A 20,998-nucleotide genomic window follows, 5' to 3' on the forward strand; every position below is an offset into this window, starting at 1 on the left:
TGGATGTATTTGGCTTAGGTCAGCGCTTTCTGTCTTTAGTCATAGAGAGTACAAAGGGTTTATTGACCATCTTAGACTAGCAGTTACCCCTTCCTCTGGAGGCAGGAGTTGGCTTTTGTGGTGTGTGGGAGGCACGTGGGATGGCGTGGGTGCCATCAGCTGCCCCAGAAGACCCAGCACACCCAGCATGGAGACCCTGGTCCTGCCCAGGAGGTGAGCGCTGGGTGGGAGCACCCGGCCCCGCAGGGTCCCTTGCTGAGGGTCCTGGCAGAGACCCAGTGCTGAGGTGCCCTTTTCTTCTGCGTCCCTTCAGCGCTGGGCTGGGACCTCTTCTTCCTCTGTTATTCTTTTTGCTGCAGCTTCAAAATAATTAACACTTCTTTGGAGAACAGAGGCTTCTCAAAGCATTTACCATCTGGTATCACTTACCACATTAATCATAGTCCAAGGAACAAACTAGTTTTGACTTGAGGTTTCCTGAGTAACTGGATTTCTCTGTTTCAGATGCTATTATTGATAAGTCTGAAGTTTTTGCGAGATACCGTATGTTCATGTCATCGCTTGAAAGGAAGAAAGCAAATAAAAATAGTCCAAAAACCCCAAACCTGAAAACAAAACTTGGAGTCTTCTGATTTTTGTACTGAGGCCTGGGAAAACATGATGTCTACATTTTTGACAGTATTACAATTTAAACTTTCATGACCCAAACTGAAAAACATACCTCTGGCAATATTTTAATATTGATAGGCAAAATTGTGATTCATCAACATCAAACTGTTTAATTCATTAGCCAACAACTCCTATGCAATGTGGGAATACATTTAAAAGAGAATGAGAGGAGACCAAGTATTAATTATGCAGTCATTGCAAATTAAATTTTATGTCGCAAAGAGCTTCCTATGTATTAACACTTCAGAACCTGTTTCCTGCCCTTGTTTTTAAGTTCTTTTGAGGTACATGGATATGCTGTGTTTTTAAATCAACTTGTCTCAAAAATGGTAGGCAGAACTGAGTATGAAAGACTGACATAACAAAACCATGGTTTTGGTGGAGGTGAAGTTTTTAAGTTTTCTGACCTCTGTGTGTGTGTGTGATTCTTGTACACGGTATGAATTGTCATTAATAAGTTTGTGCCTTGTTATGCTTTCGCTGCCTTTTGTAACATTCACCTTGACCACACGATCATATTAATACTGGTGTCTCTTCATCCTCGCTGAGGTGCTGCCGTCCGACAGCAACACAAACACTGGCAGCTGTGGGGTGTGAAGAGAGGTGGGAGGCAGCCAGTTCGGAGGGCCGAGATGCTCCAGGTGGGCGATGTGCCGCTCGTGCCCTCGGCTCCGAGCTGGCGCGCAGGCGTTACTCCGGTTTGCTGCCTCTGAACGGGGCCGCTCCGGGACCTGTGCCCCATCAGCCCAGCGGCGCGGAGCTGCGCTGCCCGTGCTCTGCTGCCGCCGGCAGCACGTGGGCTCCAGCCGGTGCTTGCCCGGCGCTGGGCTGCCCGGGCCGGCGGGCGCGTTGCACGAGGGAAGCCTCCAGCAGTCACAGCAGCCAAGAGGTTTCTGTGGAGACGGCAGTGGCCGGGTTCTGGACCCCTCTCCTCGCCAGCTGGTGAGCGCCGGCCGAAGGACCCACGGGAGCGCAGAGCGTTTGGGGGGACCTTCCATCTGTTAGATGAGGGGAGCACCCTGCAGCCTGAATGGGCAGAGGGGATTATCCGGACAGCGGGGAGCCTGCAGACCTGCTGCCTGTGGCACTGAAGCAAAGGCCCGTCTTCCCAGGAAAGAGCCAGATATTGTGAAACATCTTGGAATGGTGAGGAAATACTGTCTGTCCCCAAGACAGAAACTGCGTTTTCATCTTTGCCATATTGCTGATGTTTAATTTTTAATTGCTCTGCGATGTGGTGATCTCCATAACAAAGCTAAATATGTCCTGAAGATAAGAAAGCTGCTGGGTGCTCTCAAAGCCAGAGCTTGAGCTGAAAGCCAGAATGAGCCATTTGAGAGCCTGAGCTGAGGCAGCCGTTTCCTACGGTGCCACACGCACAGCATTAGGCTGGAGGACACCAATGGCATGGAAGCTTTTGGGAGCGAAATTCTCCGTAAGGCTGGAAGGACACGCTGGGGTCAGAAGCCCTCGCCCTGCCCCGAGAGGTCTGGAAAGACGGCTGAGCCCTAAAAGGCACACGAATCCTTCACTTCACACCATCCCATTAAAAAGGTACAAGGGGTGGGTGCCAGACTGGGAGAAACTTAAGCTCAGTAGTTTTAAGAGCAAAGATCTCGAATTCCTCCCTGCCTTGCCGGTAACATATTGATTAAATTGGAGCCAAACGCTGCGTGCATTTGGCTGGAGCAATTTCTTCAAGAATGTTTTCCTAAATTAGGGATGATAGTGATAATGCTCCTACTTCTTGGCTGTTGCCTACTACTGGCTGAGATTTCATCTGCTAACAACCGTGTTTCTGAAAACTCGCAATCTGCTTTTACAGCTACTTCACAGAGTATGTGAAAACACTTCTTGACAACGTTGCATTCATGAGCCTTGATATTTCCATGGTATAACTGATTTTTGTGTGTAAATTATTGTGTTTCTGCTCCTTGACATAGAGGTGCAATTTTATTAAACAGGTTCTTTTTTTTTATTTCATTTCAGATCATCTTTTCAGTGAGTTTTACATTTTTAAATCTTTAGTGCAAGGACTAGAAGAGATCTTTCCCCCCTGAATACGTGAGGATGCAGGCAGGGATGCCCCTAGAATATTCTGGCTCCATTTGTGGTTTTGTGTACTCCTCTGTGGTTTCTACAAATACTTTTTGTAAAATCATTCCTCAAATGTTTCCAGAAAAACGGTCAAACATTTATGAATGCCAGAAAATCTGGTAATTGTTTTTAAACTAACGAAGAAACTCCTCATTTCCTTCATGAAAATGCTGTTGTGGGGCACTTACCTTCTTCATCCTAGTTCATGGTATGTGATTGATGCTTTCCAATTAATTATTATTAATATTATTATTCATATTATATAAAATATGAATATTTGTCAGGAAAAGTATTTCTTTTTCTTTTTCTTTTTCTTTTTTTAACATGGAATTATTTTTTTTAGGGTGGGGCAAATAATTATGAGTACTAAGCTGAAATTCCCTAACGAAGGGGTTCAGCGCTGCCACCAGGGAAGCAGCTGTGACTGCTGATACGCAAAATTCACCCTTCTCCTGAGGCATGATGTGTTCCTCACCGGAGAGGTTTGTTCATGAGTTCACCAGGTCGGGGAACGAGGTCCCTCTGCGTCAGGCCCCAGAAACACACTGTGGGAAAGGCGCTTGGGCACGTGTGTGAGGTGTTTTTATCGTACCAGGGAGAATCTCAAGAGCGGTCCAAAGAAACGGAGCAATGGCAGAGGAAGAGCTGTCAGACACACGCCTCTGGCTCCTGCCCCCAGGCCAGTGGCTGCAGCCTGGCGAGGCTTTTGCTGTGGCAACCCGGGCAGAGCGGTCAGAACGGTTTTCGCTTGCAATGGTTGAAACCAAACCAGCTCATGTCTGTAGCTTGCTGGCACTGGGGAGGGAACTGCCTGGTACTTGGCTTGTAATTCTTCAGACTCCGTGTAGATGTTTTATGTAATTTTAGATATCCTGGCAACTGGCAGTGATTCATACCAGCTCTGCTGCTGGCTACCTCCCCACCAAAACAGCTCCCCTGCGGCCGCAGCTTCTACCCGCCCCCCCAGCATTACATCAGCTCACGCTCACCGTAAGCCCACCGTCGGTTGTGCCGTGACGCGATGTCCCTCAGCCGTGCTGGTCAGCATCTGGCCCGTGGTGCCTTGGTGGTTCCTGCCCCATCACACCAGCCTGGGGAGGGTTGTGCAACCGCGCCGGGGGTGCGCAGGGAAATGGAGAGCTCTGTCGTTCCCACAGCAGCAGACCGTCGCCCCTGGACCAGGGGTGGGAAGGAGGGTAAGTTCAGAGCTGGGAGTCCACTGTTCCTGATGCCATGGGCAGAGGAACCCCTAATCTGCTGGCTTGCGCAGGGTGCTTTGAGGGGTGAGCGGGGAGTTTTGCCAGGTAGGTGGTGGCCCTCTTCTACTCACCTCTGTCCTCAGCCCTGAGAAGAGCTGGTTGCTGAGTGCGTGCTTGGGCCTGTCCCGTGGGTTAAACTTGGTGCAACTGTATGTTGCCAGGGTTAGAGAAGAAGAAGAAAGGCTCAAAATTTGGGTTGAAGGACTTCACACACTCCTGCAGTACTGGCACATCCAAAGGCAGCCAGATGTGTCTTTATCCACCCGGCATCCTCGGTAGGAGGGCAGAGAGGGAAATGGGTGGATACAGAGGTAGCACTGACAGCGCCTACATAAGCTCAGCCAGAAAAGACTGAGCTGGCCTTCAGGCTGATCGCAGTTTCTGGAGACTGTTTAGAAGGCGGAGGTGAGGAATGAGACACACGAACGGTGGACAGAGCTCATTACACAAAGAAAAGCTCTTGGTGCTCAGACTCAGCTAGACAGGAGCAGGGAAGAGGCAAAGGTTATGTCTCTGTGTTAATAGGTACAATTAAGCGTCCCTGACCTTAGGTCACAGCTGTACTTGTTTCTCTCGTGCTCCCACACAGCATTTGTTTTATTTTTTATTTTCTCTAGTTGTTTTCTGTTTGTTTGGTTGCTTTTTGACAGCTGTTTGTGGAGCCGGAGGTCTCTGTAGGGCAGGCAGAATGAGAGACCAGTTCTTTCACCGCCCCTACGAAGCTCTCTCTCCACCCCAGTTACCATCAGCAGTAGCTGACCTGAGAGATTAGCACCATCATCACCATCTTTGAGGTGAGCTAATGGGAGCCACCACATGACAAAGCAGCTCACCAGGGACAGACCTGCACGTTCCCCAGTTTACAAATTGTCTGTGCTGACTGGAAGAAGCAGGGAGGCTCCTGCTGTTTGCTGGTATCTTGGAGTCGTGAGTGGGGGGGATGGAGCCTGGCTGAAGGCGAAGGGGGGCACCCCTGCGTGTGGAGCTTGGGGGACTGTGAGGCTGATGTACTCTGTACCGCACCCCTGGGAAGCTCCACGCTTTGCATCAGCCCTGTGCTGCTGCCTCACCTCCGCTGTGCTCAACCCCTGCTGCTAATCACGTTACGAAAGAGAAATGCGGAGGTGCTAGGTGGGCAGGCTGTGAAATTTGCAGACGCTGCCCCGGACACGCGAGGAAGCGATAATTCTCTGCTGTTCTGCGATGCACTGCCTTTGTGCAACACGGCGAGAGCTGGGGGATCTCCTTGGTGAAAACACGGCGTGACAGGAATAGTGAATGGGCTCCTTGGGGACCGAGATCTGCGGATGCTGTTGGTATGACGGCTGAGCCTGCTTCTCCGTTTCGTAATGCTTAAATTGTTGAAGTAGAACAGCATCTTGATTGGGAAAATTTTGGTCTAAAATTGTAATAATTTAGGCAATGAATTATTTAACTCAAACAAATGCACGCAAAGGCAAGAAATGAAACTCTTCATGCCTGTTGTGTGGTGATGGGAAGGAAATGGAAATTATGCTTTGACTAGGTGATGGCAGAAGGTACCAGCTATAGACACTATAAAATTAAATGACATGGGAGAAGAGGACCAGCTTTCAAGGGTACCCTAACTGTGGGGAAATAAGTTCCTTTCAATCAATTTTCTCTCCTCCAGAAGATCAAAAATTCTTTATCTAACCCACATCTTATTCCAGGTGTTATTTGTATAAAACCCAGCCACTAGTTTCTATTTTCAGTGATGTCAGGATTCTCACCGTAGAGGGGAGGTGGAGGCTGTCTGTCAGCTCCTGCCGAGCAGGGATCCCATAGCAGTTCAGGTGTTTGGGTTTCCCACACATGGCCAAACCTTTGCCTTCCTCCAGATAAAATGTCTCTCCACTCATTTTATACAGGGAGGAGGAGTTGAACTTGTTCAGAGCTGTTGTGTGAGCCTTCGTTCTCCATCCTGGTGTGACAAGACCCGGCTTCTCTTGACGTGGAAGTAGTCAGTCTGAGAACGAGTGAGAAGTGGTTCGAGACTACTATTTGCTTCTCCTGCAAATGAAGAAATGTTGTCTGTGGCATCAAGACCTTCAATCAGTTTTGTCTGGGGTAAAGCGCTGGAGCACTTAGCACGTAAAGAGGCTCGTAGATGCATGGCTCAAGAACTTCTCTGCATCCCCATCCCTTGTGTCCTAGCTCGAAAACAGAAAGATGGGCTCAGTGCAAGAATTTTGCATCTGGATTTTTGAAGTTGGTGCAGTGGCTCTGTGCCATGGTGTATTTACAAGACCCGTCTGGGAAGCGGTGATCCCTGGCAAGATGCCACAGCCAGTTTCTGTTCCCAGCAGTAACAATAAAGGTATTTATTTCTGCTGTTCTGTAGTGCAACACTGACTGCATTGCTGGTAGTGGTATTAAATACTCCTTTGTGAATTAATTACATATTCTTTTGTGTTTTCTGGCATCAGTCTCTGGGTGCTCCATTGCTATTCAGCGTTATCTTCCAGGATGACAGTCAGATGTGCTGTCAACAGCTCCTGAACTGTGCCTTGTAGGTGAAAGACAAACGAGGGCTCAGGAGAAGATGACAGCAGAATTTATTCCACAGGTGGGTGAATGCAATTTTGAAAGGAGCCGTTTGTTTTTAGGGCGAGATGTAGGTGTGACTTTTTTGGTGTTCAGCTGCTTTTATGTGTGTGCATTCTGCTCATGTTCCGTTAAGGCGAATGAGAGGCGGGACATGAAAGACAGAACAGGGAGACACAGGCTGTTGTGTCCTCCAAAACAGGGTGAGCCAGGAAGTCCAGGAGCGGCAAGGGCCAAGGTGGTACACGACAGGTTAAACTTCCCAAACAAAGGCTCGAATTATTTGATTATTTTTTTGTTGTTGTTTCGGAAAGCAACATGAAGACCAAGAGAGACATTGAAAGCCTGCTCTGAGCCAAGAAAATGTTTACAAATCCCCCTGCAACAACCAAATCGATAAATCTGTACATTCTGCTCTGACTTATCAGAGTCACAAGAGCCACAAATAGTTGTTGATTGTTGGTTGTTGGATGTGTTTGTAGAGAGGCTGGGGTGTGTTTTTTTTTGTTTCTTTGTTTTCTTCTTTCTCTTTCTGGATTTTATTTCACTATATGAGGAAGGTGTTTATTTAAGAAGAAATGAAAAACACACAAAACTGTATTTGGTGAAAGGAGAAGGTTACTACAGAGTTGCTTTTGTGAGAGTTAAGGTGCAGACACAACCTGGAAAACAGGAATCGTGAGGCACAGGACAAGTGGGGTTGCATTTCAGGTAGCAGTGGAGAGGTCTGGCCAACAGCTGACTTGTGATACTGCCATGGCTTGGGGAAGCGTGGGGCTGGAGTGACCGGCGGCTGGTCTGCGCGGCCGTGGTGAAGGGTTGCGCGTGTACGGACACCTCCTGCGACGCTGCGAGCACAGACAGAGGCGTCGGGAGGTGCACGTGTGGGAGCTGGGGAGATGCAGGTGGCGGTGGGGACCGGGTTTGTAGCACTGCCCCGCGGGAGGAAGGGCGGGCGGTGGCAGCACGGCGGGCACCGCCTGCCCAGGGGGGCTGAGCTGCGCGTCAGGGGGATCGGGCACCTCGCTGGGTCTCCCCCAAGCCCTCAGCAGATGCTCTGTGCCAGGAGGCATTTGGAGCTTCCTATGACTGCTTTCTTCCTCTTTCAGGCACTTCAGCCTGAACTGAGATCCAGGTCCTCCTAGTGCATGTGGGTTTCTCCTTCATTAGCTGTTCTCGACTTCTACCTGCCTTCGGGTCTGTGCGGTGGGACTGGCCGGCCAGCGGCATTGCTGCGGTGGCTCAGCATGGCCCCGGTGCGTGTCTGGCTGCCCGGTCAGCTGGGTTTGCAGCTGTGGGGTGTTGCTGCAGCAACACAAAGCACCAGCTCCAAGAATGCACCAGTGTTTCTGCCTCTGCATGTCTGAAAACCCAGAATGGTTGCCTTGTCAGATGTTCTCCTGGCAAACAATGCCATCCCCACTTGCTGACCACAACTGGCTGTGCTTTGGCAGCAGCCTGAGGCCATCCATGCACTCCCCAAAGACATCGAGCCATGTTCTCGCAGTGCCTGGCACTGAGACCCTCCTCAAACGCCTCCTCAGTTGCTGGTCAGGGTGCTCGTTCCCCTCCTTTGTTGTTTCCTGGCTCACAACCTCACGTGTGGCCTCTGTGCCTCCCTTCCGCAGCCTTGCTTTCCTCTGGACGAGGTACCTTTGTTTCCCTCTATAACAGCGGGATGACTCGGAGTGAGGCCGCTGGTCCATCACCCTTGAACAGACCAAACCCCAGCTCCAAACTCGCTGTCTGCGTTTCCATAAGCCTCCCTCTGCTGGTGGATCAGCCTTGCCTGTTCCTCAAGGTCTGGGGGGGTTTGGCCAGCGCGTTGGCTGTGGGCAGGTGCTTCCCAAAGTCTCCTGGTTTGGTTTGTCAGCTCCTGTGCCAGAAAGCGCACCTGTCTGAGGCGGCTTCTGTACTGGCAAAGAAAAGGGGCCACAGGAGCTACCAGGGCATAATTGAGTCATAAATGACAAAAGTCGGATTTACAAAGAGATTGCTCCAGGGCAACCGGTGAGCTAACACCAGTCCTATGCTGGAAAGGTAAATGAGGAAAAACTGGGCACTCCAGTTTGGATAAGTGACTAATTATAATTTCTAGATTTAATTATCAACAGTAAACTCTGAAATACCCACTGCAGACAAGTGAACCTCTGTGCCTTCTTTGTGTTTGATGTGCTAAGCATAAATATTCAGCTCAGTCTCTCAAGAAAACATGAGGTTTTACACAAGAACAACTATCCCAGATGAGCAGGGTTTATAGCTCCAAAACGGTCTGGTTTCATAATTTGCGAAAGCTTTAACCTTTCAAGCATTTCCAAACCTATTTTAGCATGCAGGGAGTAGTGATGCAGAGACATTAACATTAAAACTTTGTGTGTCTCCAGTGAATATTCTTACAACAAGAAGCATAATATATCCTTTTTCTTATTTCATTTTCTAATATTTCAATGCCGTTTGCTTCCATGAAAGAAAAAAAAGAGAATATATTCTTATAAAATTAACAAATATTGCAAAGCTTTAGATACCAATTAAGATGAATAATTTAATGTGTAGATATCGGCGCGTGACAATTCTACGCTTCATCTGCCTGCTCACCAGTTTATGGTGGAAACTTGAGGCAGATTTGCTGAAGCCATTCAGATTTCCTTGAAGGTCATTAAATGAATTTTCAGATTTCCTTTTAGTTTTCAGGTGATCCCATTAATGACTGGAAAAATCAAACACACACACAAACAAAGAAACCGGTGGAAGCAAAAGCAGATTGAATAAATCATATGGCAATCCTTGGTAGCCCGGTGTCACATGCACCAGCTCTGCAAAACCGTAGATCAGACATCTATCTCGGCTGCCATCCTGAAACGCTGAAGACAGCCCAGATGTGAGGAGTGCTTCACATTCGTGAATCCTGGGGCTGAGAGGCATCTCCTGCTGCCTCTGCCAGAGGGACAAGGGGCAGGATCGCCTCCCCCTTGGCTGTCGTTCCTCTCGGTAGACCGCTGCATAGGATGCACAGAAGCTCTCTCCAGCCTGCCTGCCTGGCACGTTTGCAGGGCAGCCAGCCTTGAGGCTCAGCTGCTTGGAGAAGCAGCGAGGTTTGCTGATGCGTGCCCCCTCCAGGCACCGGTTCCTGTGTGGGAAGGTGGCAGGGCTGGACGAGATGTGGTAGAGCCAAGGTAGTCGCAGGTCTGTCAAAAGAAGGGGACTAAAATGGATGAGTGGGCTGACATTTCCCTGAAAATCCTTTCGTTTGCACAGATGGGGTCCACTGTCTGCTTCCTCGGCAGTGAGCTGAGAACCTGTATGTACCTTGTCTGAAAGTGGAAGGTGGGACCTCAATAAGTGACTCTGGCTCCTGTCTTTACTTGACATTGTCTTTGTACAGAATTTCTGTTACAAGACACCTGGAAAACCAAGGTGGGAAAATGTCCTTCTGAATATGTAAATAATGATAATGTCTTTCTTTAATAAAGAGGTAACTCCGAAACTCCTACCTGCTATCCTGATGTGGACATCTTGCTACCTGCCTTTAGCTTGTTTGCAGCTCTGAAGGCCAAGCACTAATTCTGGAGCACAGGATTTATGCTTGTATCAGGCTGTTCAGCTCTTAACTGCATTGCTCTTTTTTAAAAACCGTCTATGTTCAGATTTGGGAATGGAAGTCTGGTATGAAAACTGCTAGATCACATGCATCTGCTGCGCTCGGGAATGATCTATATCTGTCATCATCACCCTGATGGAATCAATTGTACCAGCAAGTATCGACAGCCGCGGGTGGGAGAATAGATCCGGCACCGTGCGGATGTGTCTTGACGTTGTCAACTAATGTGCAGGCTTTTCAGCAGTGTTGTGCTTCCTATATCCTCTTTGACAACCAAAGTGCTCCAGCGATGAAGAAGCAATGGCAAAGGGTAGACCTTGCTGCTGATGTTTCTAGTCACAGACACGTCAGGCAGGAGTGATCTCTGCAAGCATCTGGTTTGAGGAAGCAGTTGGGTTTGGACGCTCCTTCACCGCAGGCCTGAGGACAGCCTGGGTTTTCCCACTGGAGTAGCTTTAAAAATTCTTCTTAAGTAATTCCCTTTGCCTGGATCCAGACAGTCCTGGGCATCTGGGTCACTCTGCCATGCAAGAGGAGTCCTGAGTGGAGAAGCAGTTTGAACTTGCACCGTGTAGTCTCCACTTTCCTCCTGACACTGGGGAGCAGAATGCTGCACGGCCCTTACAGCTTGTGTCCCCACTTGTCGTGGCTCTGGCTTGTCTTGCTGGAATTACCAGCTGGCAAAACCTCTTTGTGAAACATTTTGGGTATATAATCTGATTAGAAGGTGACAACAACAACCTGTAGTAGACTGTTGAGTGAGCGTCAGAGGGTGAGACAACAGACACCAGCGTTATTCCCCTCAACATATTCCAGCTTTGGGACCAAAGCAGAGAACTGTTCAGTGCTGTTGGCACGAGGAGGTGATTTCTCAGAAACTCAACACTCTGCAGCCATTGTCATGCTTTAGAAGCAAAAGATGGCAAATGTGGGTGATGCAACATCTGCAGGCTGTCCCTTCTTGCAGCTTCTGGAAGAGCCTTACTGTGACTTTAGGATTTATATGGCTGAGCTCACTCAAGGGCGTCCCAGTGAGAGGTAAAATCTAACCAACCAAACAAACTTCAGTACTGCCAGCCGAGCAAGTCTTCAGACTCCCCATTGCAGGTCTGGCTACCCAGACACATTTGTGAAAACTGCTCGCCATCTCACCGTAGCCTGGTAACACCAGAACTGTTTCGTAATCCCAAATAGCACTGGGACAGGCTTTTCCCTGCGCTGTTCTTCAGTTATCATCTTCCATGCAGCAACCTGTGGTACGTTTAGAGGTGATAATCAAAGATGGTAAGTTTTATTGCCCTATCAAGGGTAGGTTTTTCAGCCTTCATCTTTAGAGCTAAACCAAAGTTTACAGGGTTGCTGTTCCACAAAAGGACATTTGGCAGCAACTGCGCTTTGGTTGTGCATATGTTAAAGTGTTACAGAACACTCTTAATGGCCTTGATGACGATGCAGATCAGAGGTTTGCCTCAAACATCAGCATAAAGAGAAAAGCGGCACTGTATCAACTTAGCTTTGGCAGAAAGCGTGCCGACCGCAGTTGTGCTTTGAAAATACAGCGACAAAAATCTGCAAGAAAATTTCACAGCGGGGCACCTTGTACCACCATGACTACCGATGAAAGGCAGCTGGAGACAGTAAAGAGTGCATCTCTGGGGAGATTTCTGCAGGCTCTCTGGAAGGATGCTCTGCAGTGCCTGGCTTGAGGAGGGAGATGGTGTGCACTGCACGGGCTGCCAGCACTGCTTGTCTCTCTGTGGTGGAGCTTCGGGCGTGTTTCAATCAAGTGTCTCCATCAGCTACTCTGTGCTGTCTTCATGTCCTTCCATTGAAAATCTGCAGGACAAGAGTCCAGAATCAGGGTCCTGGAGCAATTTCAAATATTCAGCACTGAAATTATTCTGCTGGCTCACTTAACTGGTCCAGTCAAATGTCAGAGATGCCTGCTGTCAAAAGTGGAGTGATTAAAGTGATTTTTAAGGACAGCTAAAATAAACTGAAAGGGTAAGAAACCAATCTCTGACATGATATACCATGCAAAAACAGCGTGAAAGCCTCTGCCAAGGCAGAATTCAGGAAACTGGAGGGAGCAGCTCTAGCCGAGATACATTGAAAGCGCCCGAGATCATGAACAAGGTTAGATTAATGCTGCACAGCAGAAAATGCTCGGAGGAAATGGGGCGTAGTGAGTACAGGAAGCAACACCTGTGGCACCTGTAACCACTAATTGCTGTGCAAATTAGACTAATTTCTCACTTTCTGTCACTAAAAATCTTAATCTTTGTGTACTGAGTTGAAAGAAAATTCTATCACTGTGTAACCCTTGCAAGAAAAAAAGGTTCTTTGAACAGCTACACCCTCGGCCAGTGAAAGATAACCTACCTGTCTTGATATAAAATGCCAGCTATGGAGAAGAATTGCTCTTGAAGAGCCTCTCTGTGGTGGGTTTGTGTCTTAGCATTTGCCCTTAAACTGTTTCCTTTTTCACCCCATCTTTGTTTTGATGATCAGAAAGCTTGAAGGCACTTGTCCATCTTTCTTTTCCTTTTCAGGAAGACCAGAAGTGTGGCGTTATCCCGTGTTCTGCCTGCTCAGCCTTGGAGAAACGGGGTAGGTACAAGTTTGCTCAGGGCTGTTGAAATAAGTTCATGTTTTAGAGTATTTTCTGTAAGTTTTTAAGCACTGCCATACTGCTGCAGGCCAGAGGGCTTAAGAAACTCCTCTTTTCAGGCAGTGGGTGTTCAACATGCACCTTATGCAAAGATGCTGCCATGAAGTCAACGTCAGGGTGCTCATCTGTTGGTGTAGGACAGCAGGGCTGCCCTTTCTTTGCTCTACTGAATTATTGAGGAAATTGGTAAAAGAAGTAATTTCTTGTTACTATGAAGTAACTACTTGTATCTCACATGGACTAATTAAGAATTAAAAATAAGTCATTCAGAAAGAGCTGCAAAAAGCAGAGAAGTCTGAGAAAATCTGCATTTCAGAAAAAGGCTACATCACCTCCTGCTGCAGCGTAGTCGAGGGAGGGTGGCATGGTAACCCGTGTGCAAGCTGCAGCACGGGCAGCAACCTGCGCCCAGCTGCCGTGAGCTTAGTGGAGCAGACAAAAAGCACAAAGGTGGAAGAGTGCTGGATAAACCAGTGCCCTCCTAGTCTGAGATAGGAACAAATTCTTATCATCTGAGTTCTTTAACATGAGGCTACATGTCATTAGGAGAAACAGCGTGTCCTGTCTCAGCCAGGTCCTCTGCTACAGGAGGCTCTGAAGGATATTTTCTGGTGTGTCTTCAACCAGATGAACTGGAAAAAAGGTATGGAAAAGTCAGTGTCCTGTTCAGTGAGGACAAATGGGAAAGTCCTCGTTTTGGTGGAAATAGAATAGGAAATAATCCCCTGCAAAGTAAGGCTGGTGAATGACTGGGTCAGTAGCAGCTCTTCAGAGAAGGGTTGGAAAAGCTCAGATGAACTGCAAGATGGCTAGAATTCAGCAAATCCTGTTGGTGTGAGCAAGCCAGTGTGCGGGCACCTGCGAAGAGCAGCGCAGTCTGCAGGCCAGGGGAAACCTCCCTTCCAGCCCCCTCACACTGGCCAGGCCGTGCTGGAGTGGTGTCCTGGCTGGGGACCTCACTGGAGAGATTCAGCACAGCGGCAGGAGGAGCTGGTGGTGCAGAAAACTGATGTGTAAAATATTTGGTCACTGTGGGAATAGAAAGGATGTCATCAGCTGACGTATGTCTAATGTTCCTGGAAACCCCATGGTGTACACCAGACAAGTCTCCATTTCTAGTCCTTCATGTCCATTTAGGGATGGATTCATCTGTAACTACAGAATGAATAATATGAGCTCTGCTGTGCCCGTGGTCGGCCATACAGAAGTGTATTGCTGTTATCAGCACAGCAGTCAGAGGCAAAGCTCGAAGACAAGGCGATACCTAGTCTTCAGAGCTCAGTTTGGGGGGAAGGTCACTGTGGCAAGTGAAATAGGCAGCTAAACCAAACCCCGGGCTGCTCAGGCCCCGTGAGGAAATTCTGCATCTGGCCAAAAATCAAATAACCTGCCTCTCAGAAATACATTGCTTCAATGTGTTTCTACATGACTCTAAGTAGCACTGCTTTTGCTGTTTAAGAAATCTCTCTAGAAAATGCCACTCACTATAAAATTATATATTTTTCATAAAAGCTAAAGTCTCAGCATGCATAATGTATTATTCTTGTGTCTGGGCCCATGGCCTTTTATCCCAAATAGGAAATAAAACAATTGCTGAATAGAAACTTCTCGAGTGTTCTGAAATTCTCAGCTGCCACCACCCACCACCTTGCAGACTGCAGAATTTCAGCTCTTTCCATCAAATATATATAGCGTATAAATATACTTGTATATACATACATACATATAAGCACTAGGGGTATGTATGTGGCACATCACAGTAGAGCTGATCTCCAACAGAGCTGGTTATACAATGGACCCCCCTAAAATCTAATCCTGCTTGCCCTAGGCTTGGTCCTGGGAGCAGAGCCCCAAGCTGGCCACAGCCTGTGGTGAACCAGCAGCTGTTTCTCATGTGCTCGGCAGAGGGATGTTCAGGCGTGCGGATCTGGATCTCTGGATGCAAGCTCATCCTCGCCTCTCCAGGAAGGCTCACGCAGTATCTAGTGCCTGACCCTTTGAATATGTTCCTTGAAGCACATCCCGGTCCCAGCTGCTGGCTCTGTCCCTGCTCACCTATAACTAGATAATTCGCGCTGACTGAAAGCGAGCTGCAAAGGGAAGCCTCGCGCAGAGCCGTCCTGAGGGATCCTCCTAAGGGCTTCTCGTGGGACCCACTGGGACCTGCTGCCGTCCTCCTGATGAGCGACTGCACTGAGCGCAGGTCATGGACAGAATGCTTTTCATTTCTGGTTATTTTATTTGTGTTCCTTTTTCACAACACCGAGGCCTTCTTTCCTGTCCTGGTATCTCCGTTGTTGCAAAGGCAGTGATGATCCTGCTCCGTTGGAGATCCTTGGGGCTCATGGAACTCTGGGAAAGCAAGTGGCCACACACCAGGGCTCCTGTGGACTGAACCTCGCGAAAAGGTAAAGACAACATCAATAACTGGCACCTTCTGCTGATCCGTGAGCACATCTATTCCCTGTCAGTGAAAAGAGAAATCCCGCATTGTCCCCGCCCCGTGGCTGTAGGTGTTGGAGAGCAGTGGTAACCCCGCCGCTCCGGTACCTCTCCAGTATGTCCTTCAGCAAACTGGGGGCGCAGGAGGGGACCTGGGCAGCGATGTCCCCAGCCACCCGCCAGCCCACTCTCGGAGCACCGGGCTGCACTGGACCCACCGCTCCTCGGGCCAGACAGAGAACAGGAGCTCGGGGTGCCTTTCTCACCGCTTTCCTGCAGCACGGCCAAGATCCTGTCTTGAGATCCTCAACAGTTGCCTCTCTGCAGCAGGGCCCGGCATCTCCCCACACGGACAGCTTCTCTGCCCCTCACGGCTGTAGTTGGATGTGCTCATTTTATCTCATGGAGCATGGGAATTGCAGCATCTTGCTTATTCAGACTTCCCAAACTGTTGACACCCACTGAGGTATTTTGTCTGGAGAAAGCACTGTATTTTATTTTCTTTGTAATCCATTTAATGATGAAGGAACCCAAACAGGTGGTTTTCAAAGTTTTTAGATGCAAGACGCATATGTCTCGCTGTCATAACAGTTTGTCTCATTACACGGGGATAAAATTCAAGAAAGTTGATATATTGCTTACAAAGGAAGCAGCAGCAGTATCAAGATGCAGTCCTGTTTGTTCTGCAACGGTGTTATCATTTGAGGAATTTGATTGCCTGAGTCTCTGAAAGTTCAACTGAGGCCAACAGAATAATAATATTAATTATTTTACCATGAAAGAAACAACGGCTCTGTGCCTTCTATATATTTTTATTGTTTTATAGCCTTAAGCATCTATTTACTAATGCTTTGTGCTTTATGAGGTTGAAAATATAATGTTCCTTTTCTCTTTGTTTACTTTAGCTTTTTCTGTTTGTTTTTTGCTCACTTTGATTTTTTCTCTTTTTTTTTTTTTCCCTTTTACCCTGAGGCTCTTCAATACTTTAAATCACATATGTCGCCTGGATTATCACATACATCATTTGAATTTCTTTGCAAAATTCAGCGGTATCTGAAAATTGCAGTAGATGAATTATCCATGGCCTTTCAGGTGTTCTGCCTTTGCTGATTCATGGGGCTTTACAGCGTGCTCTCTGGGGCATCGCTGGTCCCCGCTTGAAACCCCAGGTTTGCAGACATGTGCTTGCAGGTGCGTTCGTTTGTGGGAGGCTGCGGGAGCAAAGGCGTGCTGGGGCGAGCCGCCCGCCCGCCCTGGTCCCTGCAGGCAGTGGCAGTCTTGCAGGAGATGGGTGGCGAGGGTGGCTCTCCCTGAGCCCGGGGGGAGCGCTGGAGGCAGGAGACAAGGCACAGCAGGCATGTCCCGTGAAGCACAGCTCAGCTCACAGCCAGATCGCGGTACAACATCTTTGCACCTCGTTGCAGAGGCTGAGAGCCCAGCTGGGAGGCATCTCCTCCTCCCCGCGCATCCCCGGGGGACCCTCACGTGCTGCACACGCAGTTACGCTGCCGCGAGGCTTTCCGTTATCTGCCAGCGCTCTTTGAAAAATGCCAACGCTTGTTTCTTGTCGTAAGGTAACTCTCAAACACAAAGGTAAGACAACATACTATAATATATATATAATCGCAAGGTATGCAGCAGAGAGACCAGGTACAAAGTGGTTTAGAAGTCCCCAGCCACACAGTGCTAAGGTGAACAGTGTGTTGGGCATTCACCTGCTAAAAGGAGCTTCTGCAGTACAACCTGAACTTCATCTGGTCTAATACTGGAAAGTAAATGCTGGATGCAGGTGGCTTTTTGCCTTCTTTACCCTATGGATACCCTAAAATATGGTTTATAAGGAAGTGAAACTTGCTCGTTCTGCACGGTGTGCGCACGGCGCATCCCTGCTTAGTGCTCACATACGCTGTGTGCATCTTCACATTGCCAGTGGGAGTCCTTCCATCGATGCAGAAACATGTGCTGCTCTGGACCAGAAGCAGGCGAGTGGTTGCTACTGTCATCTGCAGAAGGCATAGGCGATTCCTCCCTACGACTCCTGGGTGGAGAACGAAGGTGCAACTTCTGTGACAGCAAGGGTGAAAAGACAGGCAGTAATCCTGACCAATGGCTGTGACGTTGGTTGGAAGCCCTGCTGTGAGTTCAGGGGTCTTACTCAAGCACAAGCACAAAGGAACAATTGTTTGAAATTTAGTAAGCGATAATAACAGAGCTATTGCAAAGGAAACCACCCTGACTGACCCTCAGCCCATCCATAATATCCCACAATATTGTTGGGGAAGCCAGTCTGATGAGCAGCTCCCGCAGCCTGAGGAGAGCAGCTGAAGTGAGCGGTGTTTCAGGTAGACTGCTAGGGGATCCAGACTGGCTGCAAGTGAAGTAATTTTGTTTTCATCACTCCGGGGCTATAATAAAAGGAAACCCCGGTGATGACAATTCTGCAACCATTGTACGGAGGATTCAGCTGGCACAGCGCTGTAAAACGGGATTAATTAACTTGCCACCAGAAGCACGCTGTGGTGAGCTGTCCTGTCCGCCTTCTGAGGGGGGCTGTACTTCAACCTGGAGAAAGTCGCTGCAGCTGCAGAGGGACGGGTGGTAAAATGCTGCTTGGGAAAATGAGTCCTTGGGTACGGGCCGTTTGTGCGTTCAGCAGCACGCGCTGCCCACCATCTGCGTGTGACAGCCGGTTTCAAACACGTCTGGGAGAGCCTGGAGCACGTTCAGGTCGGCGGCCCAGCGAGGCTGGCGTTAGGTGCCTGCTGCTGCCGGCTCGGCCGGGGGCTGAGGTGAGGGGTGGGCTGGAGATTTTAAAACGGCAGCCGAGGGATGTTTTGGAAGTACTGGCTCCTGGGGGGGGTTAGCGAGTGGGACAGTCTGCAGGTCCCCCTGCCTCCTCTGTGGCAAGGAGAGCCCCATGCGTGAAGGGTGTTTGGGAAGGTCCTCCCTGAACACCCACCCGAAGCTGTGTAGGAGCCAGCTGGTGAGCCCCCCGAAAGAAGGGCAGCCAGAGGGGGGAGGTAAAGGGAGGGACAAAGGCCCCCCCAGCGCTGCCCTTGGGATGGCTCCTTCGCACGTGTTAATGAGGATTAGCACACGCCCACCCTCCCAAATCCTGCTACACCTCGCCTGGGGAAGGGGGAACCTGAGACTGAGTAGCAGGGGGTTGCACTGGTGCAGTGAATGTAAAAAGGGGAGAAAAGTGACACGAGGGGGAGAAATATCAAGAAGAAAGAAGAAGAACACGGCCAGCACACAGAAGAGTGCTCCTGGGAACCAGGGACACCCCCCGCTGGCTGTACCAGCGCTGGAACCTGCAGTGGTGAGATCTCTCTCTTTTTCCCTCCCTCTCTCCTTCTACTTTTGGACTCTATCAAACTTTTTTGCCAAAGGTCTTGTTGTTTTATTTGGGAAAGCCCTTTTGCTGAAGCCGTTGTTTCTGCTTGGGAGAGCTCTTTTGGCAAAGTTGGTCTTTTTTTTTTGTTTGGGAGAACCCTTTGGCATTGCAGGTAAATCTGTGATTTAAACAAGCCTCCAGAATAATTGTTATTGTTCCGGATTGCTGCACAGAGTGTTTTAAAAGATCACCTTCCCCTCGCCCACCGAGAGGGATGGGACAAGCTGAAGCAGCATCACCCCTGCCGTGCTGGCATGCACTCGGCCAAGCCTCTTACCCTCTCGTTACCTTTTGTTCAGAGGTTCCTGTCCGAATCTGTGCTTTGAGCTAGGCAGAGCCTTTACCACTGGCCTTGCTCTGTGAAGCTTTGGAGCAGGCAAGACTTATTTGGGGATGGAAAAAAAAAGTGTCATGAAAAACCAGTACTTTTTCTTGGGGAATATTTTGTTGCCATGAATTTTCACTTCCAAAAAAGTTCCCTCCTGAAACCGCCAAAAGACCTCATATATCAAACTTCTAACCTAACCCCAATAGTTATTTTGAAAGAAAAGGATTTTATTCTTCCCAGCAGAAGGATCTCAAAATACCGAACTCTGACGATGTGTGAAACTGTAAGAGGACACTTTGCAGAACACGCCCTGACTGCTCAGAATCCACATGGTGCCTTTCCAACCCCGAGCAAACCGGACGGGAAAAGTCCTGACGTGCACCCACGGCTGGCACTGCCGCTGCGGGGCTGAGGGTGCTGGTGAGGGCCTGCAGGTGCTGGTGTGGGTGCCGGTGGGGGGCTGTGGGTGCCGGTGGGGGGCTGTGGGTGCCGGAGGGGGCTGCGGGTGCCGGTGGGGGGCTGCGGGTGCCGGCCCACCGAGCGGGTGGCTCTGCATGGCGCAGGGAGCAGAGGGTGCTGGGGGACGCTCTGTGCCTGCCCGGGTTGGCACCACGCTTACCCGACCGCGGCGGGGACCAGATGGGCTGGACACCCTCAGACGAGCGCTTCGCTCCCAGTGACCTCGTCTGACTCGCTTTTAGCTTTGCTGGGGAATGCAAAGAAACAGAGTCTTTGCCAGAAGCTTTGCAGCATGAGTTCTGCTATGAGAATACACGGGTGCGTGAAAAGGTGAAGGACATCTCCTTGGGCTGGTGTCCTCTCATGTAGGAGGCCTGATCACAAGCCGACAGGGCTGCATAGCATCCCTTGGCTCATTATGAGCACAGCTTGTCCAGGCAAGCCATTCACAATGCAGGAGGAGCCTGAAAAGCTGTCTGGACCCTCAGTGAATGGTGACCACATCTGCCACTGATATAAAATACACAGAAGATATTGCAGTCTATGTTTAATTTTTTTTGTTAATAATAATTAAAGATAATAAAAAAACCTATGTATTTTTTTTTCTAGAGTCTCATGGCAATTTGAAGCTCTAATCCTGTTACTTACTTGTTCCTCTCTCTGTTTTTTGTGGCTCGTCATTGACAGATGAAGTTCAGGACCCCAGTGTGTCTCCTCTGGGGGATGGTTACAGCGGTGCCTCCTCAGCGGGCAGGGAGGTGCTGACAGTCCCCTGGTCCCCTGCCCCCTGCCAGCAGCATCCTCCGAGCAGAGTGTGCTACTGACACTTCCCCAACTGCAGGATTTTTAGTGCTGTTCTCAGCGAATAAGTATTCCCAGGAGCCTTTGGGTGAAGGCAGAGAGTGAGCTGAGTTCAAACAAGCTGCTGCTCAGCTTGTGCTTTCCCCTCTGCTTCCTTCCCTCGTGTAAAGGCTACCTTGAGATCATCTCCGTTCGTTAGAAACTGGTCTCATTAATCCACATTCTCTCTCTTTTCCTCATTTCCCATGAGCAGGAACTGGTTTTTATTCAGAAAGGTGCCAGTGGTTTTCTCTGTGGGTCTGTCCCTGATCACCTGTGCGTGGCCGCCTGCAAACAGTCTCCCTTGAGAAGAGCAGTTGTCTCGTCCTGAGAATTGCTCTGGTATTGCTCTTCCCAAAGTCAGGTTTAAGTCTCATAATAACCATGCTTTTCCTCACTCTCAATTAAAGCACTATAATTCAGTCTCTACTTAGCCTGTTAACTGTTCAGATTCACTGCCTGGGCTTTATCCACAGATTAATGGATTTATAGATTATAAAGCCAGAAGAGACCAGTGTTACTTTCTCCGTAACAGAGGCCTCAAGAGGTCCTTCAATGAACTCCTGACTGAACTAGAGTACTGCTGAAGAACAACAACAACAACAAAATCAATCTTATCCTGATTTAAAAATTCCCAGGTCCATGGTAAGTTTGTCAGATTCTTAATTACTCT

This window comes from Leptosomus discolor, chromosome 3 (assembly GCF_034619465.1).
Source record: "Leptosomus discolor isolate bLepDis1 chromosome 3, bLepDis1.hap2, whole genome shotgun sequence".
In the NCBI taxonomy this organism is placed as follows: Eukaryota; Metazoa; Chordata; class Aves; order Leptosomiformes; family Leptosomidae; genus Leptosomus; species Leptosomus discolor.